This window comes from Macaca fascicularis, chromosome 2, assembly GCF_037993035.2.
Source record: "Macaca fascicularis isolate 582-1 chromosome 2, T2T-MFA8v1.1".
Taxonomy (NCBI): domain Eukaryota; kingdom Metazoa; phylum Chordata; class Mammalia; order Primates; family Cercopithecidae; genus Macaca; species Macaca fascicularis.
Genome location: NC_088376.1, coordinates 4,932,940 through 4,939,313, shown reverse-complemented (window position 1 = coordinate 4,939,313; position 6,374 = coordinate 4,932,940). Strand labels below are relative to the sequence as shown.

Genomic DNA, 6,374 nt, shown 5'->3' with positions numbered 1-6,374 from the left:
GCAAAGGGTTGCAGACATTTCAGTGCCCTGCTTCCAGTCAGGGCCCAGCTCTGCTGTGGAGCCACTGCGGCTCCAACTGCTTTGCTGGTGCTGGTGCTGTGGGCTTGGGCCTGGAAGAGTGAACAGTCCAGTTCACAGTCCAAGCCCTGTGCATTCATGTCTGTTCAGGAGAGGCCCCTAAGGGTGTTACCTGTGTGGCACCAACTCAATAAGCTGCACTTACGGTTTCTGAAGAAAACGTGGGCTATCATACAGGTCGGTATTTTTCTTAAGAAGATACAGAGAATCCAGTTTCAACCCATTTTAGCAATGCTTAATGAAACGCTGACCTTAGCGCAGGGATATTAATGATGACATTTTTAATGCGGCACACCAGGGTTTTTGTTTGAGGACCCACAGTTGACAGAGAGAGAGAACCCAGCATCAGGGAGAACTGTGCTGCCCTGTGCAAATACTTTGTTCTTACCTCCTATTGACCATTTTCCTCCCTTTCTTTTGACCGCTAGGAAACCCAAAACTAAATGATCAGGCTATCGTTGCTCTCACATGGAGCCTTACATTATATGTCTTATAACCCCCTAGAAAGATGAACCCTTTCATTAGAAAAGCAGATTCAGTCCTTAATTTAATGGTATTAAATTTTTCCTTGACTTGATTTCATTTTGCTCCCTTTTTTTCCCTCGTGTAACTTGGATTTCTTCATCTGCATTATTGTGGGGATTTCCAAAAGTGACCTCAGATCCTTGTGTCCGGTGAGGTAAAGTGTGAACTTAAACACTCAACTACCAGTGAGTCGGTAAGCATGTTGCCTCACGTTTACTGACGCCAAGCGGCAGGTTGCATGTCTGTAGCTTTTTTCTTGTTATGTCTTTTAACTCTTCTACAACCTAGGGACACGGGTGAGTGAGGGAAAGCAGCGTAGCAGTGCCTTATGAAAATCCGCTTCTTCTTCCAGTCTACGCGAGTAGCCGAAAAGTCAGCAGGGACCCAGAGGCTGCGGAGCCGGACCGCGGAGCAGAGGCCAGGCCGGTGGGCAGGAGGAGGTGGGAACACCGAAGGACTGAATCCGCTCCTCTAATGAAAGGGCCCTTCTTTCCAGGGGATTATAAGAATATTCATGACCCTTGAGATCAGCAGGTGAGGCTCAGCCCTCCCAACTCATCCTTTGGGCAAATAGTTCAGAAAGCCGAGGTTGCCAGGATGAGAAAGAAACAGTGGGAGTTGGGAGCTTTTCCCGCTTCCCTTGGCCCCCAACCCCCTTTCATTTTCAGAGGAGGGCAGGGTGGGGGCACTTGTCCTGAGGTGAATCGAGGACTGTGTCTTTCATTTCCAAAGAGCGGGCAGCGAGGCCGAGGCAGAAGTCCCGTGACATGACTTGAGACACAAAATGGTATCTTAGCATCGAAGACTCCCTTTGACAAGAAGAAGAAAAGCCCTTTTCTTCCCAGCCCGGATTAGGCGAGGAGGGAATTCTCTGGAACATGTGTGCATTGTTTCGTGGAGGGCAGCCAGGCCGGCCTGGGGCTTGCCTCCCAAAGTCAGCCCAAGGAAGCTTGTCCCCGTGTAATTAAAAGGGAAGGGAAACAGCAGGGAGTCTTGTTCCGCTGCTGCCCACCAAAGTGGGGTCCCCAGGGGACGGTGTGGCCCAGGAAATTGGCTAAATTAATGGTTATGGGAGGCCTCCCTGAATGTGCGAGCCCTGGAGGCAGAGAGAGGGCAGGGCAGGGCAGGGGGTCTCATCAGAGCCCTTCTGAGAAAATGGGAGAAAGAGAAGCACTCTCTGAGTGGGGGTGTCTAAGCTCTTGCCCCCTGACTGGGCACTCGGGCTGCCCTAGGGACACAGCACCTGCAGTGAGGGGTCAGCCCCTCATGGACAGCAGAGCCTCCGGGCAGCGTGTCCAGGCCCTCCCTGTCCAGCTGATGCAGGCTGGCCCCTCGCATTCTCCAGCTGACAGCGAGGCCGAGAGCGAGGAGGTCACAGGTCATGGCCGGCCACTGGGGCCCTGGAGCTCACAAAGCGGGAGCCGCCTCCCTGGGCAACATGAGTTTCTGGAAAGCAGTCTCTTGTATTTGTCCATGGTACAGTGTCTCACTCAGAAATTATTGGGAGAAGTGAAAGCCTGAGCTGGAAGCCAGCGTAGGCATTCATAGGGTTTAGCCCATTTATGAAGAAGGAATGTCCTTTCCTTATGAAAAAGAAAGCTTTTCTTTGTGAAGAAACGCTTTATAATCGCCATTTCCTGAAAACTTCCATTCAGAAAGATGAACTCCATGCTTCATTTTCGCCAACTCACTTCTTTCCAAATCTTGTAGATTGGATTACAGAGGACATCGGGCAATCGTAATCAGCAGTCTGGAGATTCATGACCCCTCTCCACAGCCTGACTCCAGGGTACACGGGCAAGATAATAGTGACAACAGCCATGAAATGAAGGAGGCTGGCTTTCCATGACCCCACACATTCTGCCTAAGGCCACACACCTCCCAAAGGCCACAGTGAATGAGCAGGCGGGCCTGGGCACTCAGGTTTCTCTGGTAAGTGATAAATCTAAGTCAATATCGCAAAGTAGACGTGGCTCCTCTGGCTCTGCAAATATTGGACCAAAGACTTGAGTGCAGCGATGCTATTGACGATTACGAGATGGCGGCATTGTTGTCTTTGTTACCATGAAGTGCAGCTCGGTGGAGCCTGGCCTAACACCCTGTGTACACAGCGGGGACAGTGTGTTCGGAGGCCCGTGTGTTTGCTCTGCCAATATGCGCCGGTGGCCAGCCCTCAGACACTCCCCACTCCCATGGTTACAGCTGGGGGTGTTTGAAACATACCGTCCTCTCCCGTACGCCCCGGGGCTGCCGAACAGCGTCGAAGCCACATGCTCCTCTCCTTATTTTAGTTCTTTTTAAACAATATTTGTATTGAAGTACAGTGCACACATATCATCCGCATAGCTTGATGAATTTTCACAAACTGCCACAGCCTTGTATTGAGCACCCAGGACAAGAAATTGAATATTTCCAACATCCTCCAAGCTCACCGGTGCTCCTTCCCAGGAATCACTCCAGCAAAGTGCCCACTATCCAGACTTCTAATATAGATTAGGCTCGCTTGCTCGCCCTTCCTTTCTTTCTTTCTTCTTTCTTTCTTTCTTTCTTTCTTTCTTTCTTTCTTTCTTTCTTTCTTTCTTTCTTTCTTTCCTTCCTTCCTTCCTTCCTTCCTTCCTTCCTTCTTTCTTTCTTTCTTTCTTTTCCTTCCTTCCTTCCTTCCTTCCTTCCTTCCTTCCTTCCTTCCTTCCTTCCTTCCTTCCTTCCTTTCTATCTTTCTTTCTTTCCTTCCTTCTTTTTCTTCTTTCTTTCTTCTTCTTCTTCTTTTTTTTTCTTTAAGAGACAGGGTCTCACTCTGTCACCCAGACTGGTGGCATGATCATGGCTCACTATAAACTTGAACTCCGAGGCCCAAGCTATCCTCCAGCCTCAGCCTCCCAAGTAGCTGGGACTACAGGTGCATACCACCACAGCTGGCCAATTCGTAACTTTTTTTCTTGTAGAGATGAGGGTCTCACTGTGTTGTCCAGGCTATCTCAAACTCCTGGGCTCAAGGGATCTTCTTGCCCCAGCCTCCCAAAGTGCTGCGAATACTGACATGAGACCCTGTGCCTGGCCTGTCTTGCCTGTTTTAAGCCCCAGAATTTTGAAACTTTACCTTGGCATTTGAAGCCAATATAACCTGTTTGTCCAGCAGACCATGATTATGAGCCCACCAGGTACAGTCTTTTGGCTCTGCCTCTAATTTGATCAGTTCTCTTCCAAGCTCTGGCATCGAAGGCTGACTCTGTTAAAGGATGGAGTTGGTCTTTGTGTCTCTTGGGGTCCATCCAGGGCCAGCATATGGTCCCTGACTCCATTATCCAGTCCTGAGCATGGGAGGGGTGATGGGTGTGACCATGGAGGATGGTTTCTACTGGCTCAAGCCAGTTCTCAGAAGGTGACTACTGCCCTGCCACCAGGCCTCACCTCCCCCTTCCCTCCATGCCACCATCCAGAAATATTCCAAGACAGGTGATATAGTTTGGTTATTTGTCCCCACCCAAGTCTCATGTTGAATTATTGTAATACTCAGTGCTGGAGGTGGGCCCGATGGAAGGTGTTTTTGTCATGGGGGCTGATCCCTCATGGTTTGATGCTGTCTTTGAGATAGTGAGTGAGTTCTTGCAAGATCTGATCATTTAAAAGTATGTGGCACCTCTTCCCAACATTCTCTCTCTCTTGATCCTGTTCTGACCATGTGATGTGCCTGCTCCCAGTTCACTTCCACCATAAGTAAAAGCTCCATGAGGCCTCCCCAGAAGCTAAACAGATGCTGGTGTCATGCTTGTACAGCCAGTGGAACCCTAAGCCAATTAAACCTTTTTTCTTTATAAAATTATCCAGACTCAGGTATTTCTTCACAGCAGTGAAAGAATAGCCTAACATAGAAAATTGGTACTGAGAGTAGGGCATTGCTAAAAGATACCTGGAAATGTGGAAGCAACTTTGGGACTTGGTCACAGGTAGAGGCTGGAAGAGTTTGGAGGGCTCAGAAAATGACAGGAAGATGAAAAGTTTGGAACTTTTTAGAGACTGGTTAAATGGTTGTGACCAAAATGTTGATGGTGACATGGACAGTGAAGGCCAGGCTGAAGAGGTCTCAGATGGAAATGTGGAACTTATTGAGAACTGGAGCTAGGGTCATCCTTGTTATGCATTACCAAAGAACTTGGCTGCCGTGTGTTCATGCCCTAGGGATCTATGGATGTTTGAATGAACTTCACAGTGATGATTTAGAGTGTTTGGCAGAAGAAATTTCTAAGCAGCAAAGTGTTTCAGAAGTGGCATGGCTGCTTCTAACAACCTAACTCACATGTGGGAGCAAATAAATGACTTAAAGTTTGAATTTATATTTAAATAGAAAGCAGAGTGTAAAGTGGAAAATGTGTAGCCTGGCTATGTGACAAAGAAAGAAAAAGCTTTGTTAGGAGAGGAATCCAAGCAGGCTGTGGAACAACCACTTGCTAAAGATATTTGCATAACTAAAAGGGAGCCAAGTACTGATATCCAAGACAATGAGGAAAAGGCCTTGAAAGCATTTCAGGAATCTTTGTGGCAGCCCCTCCCATCACAGGCCTACAGGCTTAGGAGGAAAGAATGGTTTCCTGGGCCAGGCAGAGGAACCTGCTGCCCTGCACAGCCTTGGGACACTACTCCCACATCCTGGCCACTCTAGCTTCAGCAGTGGCTCAGACACACCCAAGTACAGCTCAGTCTGCCTCTTTGGAGAATGTAAGCCTTAAACCTTGGTGGCTTCCATGTGGTGTTAAGCCTGCAGGTGCACAGAATGCAAGAGTGGTGGATTCTGGGCAGCCTCTGCCTAGTTTCAGGGGATGTATGAAAAAGCCTAGGTATTCAGGTAGACACCTGCTGCAGGGGCCGAGCCCTCACAGAGAACCTCTGCTAAGGCAGTGCAGAGGGGAAATGTGGGGTTGGAGGCCCTACACAGAGTTGCCACTGGAACACTGCCTAGTAGAGCAGAGGGAAGAGGGACACTGTCCTTCAGATCTGAGAATGATGGATCCACCAGCAGCTTGCATCTTGTGCCTGGGAAAGCTTCAGAAACTCAACTCCAGCCTTTGAGAGCAACCTCAGGGGCTATACCCTGTGAAGCTACAGGGGCAGAGCTGCCCAAGGCCTTGGGAGCCCATCCTTTGCACCAGTGTGCCCTGGATGTGGGACATAGAGTCAAAGGAGATTATTTTGGAACTTTAAGATTTAATTACTCCCCTGCTGGGTTTTAAGCTTGTGTGGGACCTGCAGTCCCTTTTTTTTTTTTTTTTTTTAGGTCAATTGTTTCCTTTTGGAATGGGAATGTTTACCCAATGCCTATACCCTCATTGCATCTTGGAAGTAAATAACTTGTTTTTTTTATTTTACAGGCTCATAGGTGGAAGTGACTTGCCTTGTCTTAGATGAGACTTTGGACTTTGAACTTTTGAGTTAATGCTGGAATGAGTTAAGACTTTGGGGAACTATTGGGAAGGCATAATTGTATTTTGTAATGTGAGAAGAACATGATATTTGGGAGAGGCCAGGGTGGAATGTTAGAGTTTGAATATTTGTCCCCACCCAAATCTCATATTGAATTGTAATCCCAGTGCTGAAGGTGGGGCCTAGTGGGAGATAGTTGGGTCATTAGGGCAGATCCCTCATGGCTTGGTGTTGTCTTTAAGACAATGAGTGAGTTCTCGTGAGGTCTGGTCATTTAAAAGTGTGTGGCACCTCCCTCCCCACTCCCACTCTCTCTCTTTTGCTCCTGCTTTTGCCATGTGATGCTCCTGCTCCCG

The 6,374-nt window shown here is 48.4% G+C and overlaps 1 long non-coding RNA gene across 1 annotated transcript; it reads left to right on the top strand.

The window, feature by feature from the left end:
- Nucleotides 1-953: 953 nt before the first annotated feature.
- Nucleotides 954-5,002, top strand: LOC141409603 (uncharacterized). The gene is made up of 2 exons (XR_012430572.1): nt 954-1,137; nt 2,314-5,002. It is a non-coding gene; the product is annotated as an uncharacterized lncRNA (long non-coding RNA).
- Nucleotides 5,003-6,374: the final 1,372 nt, after the last annotated feature.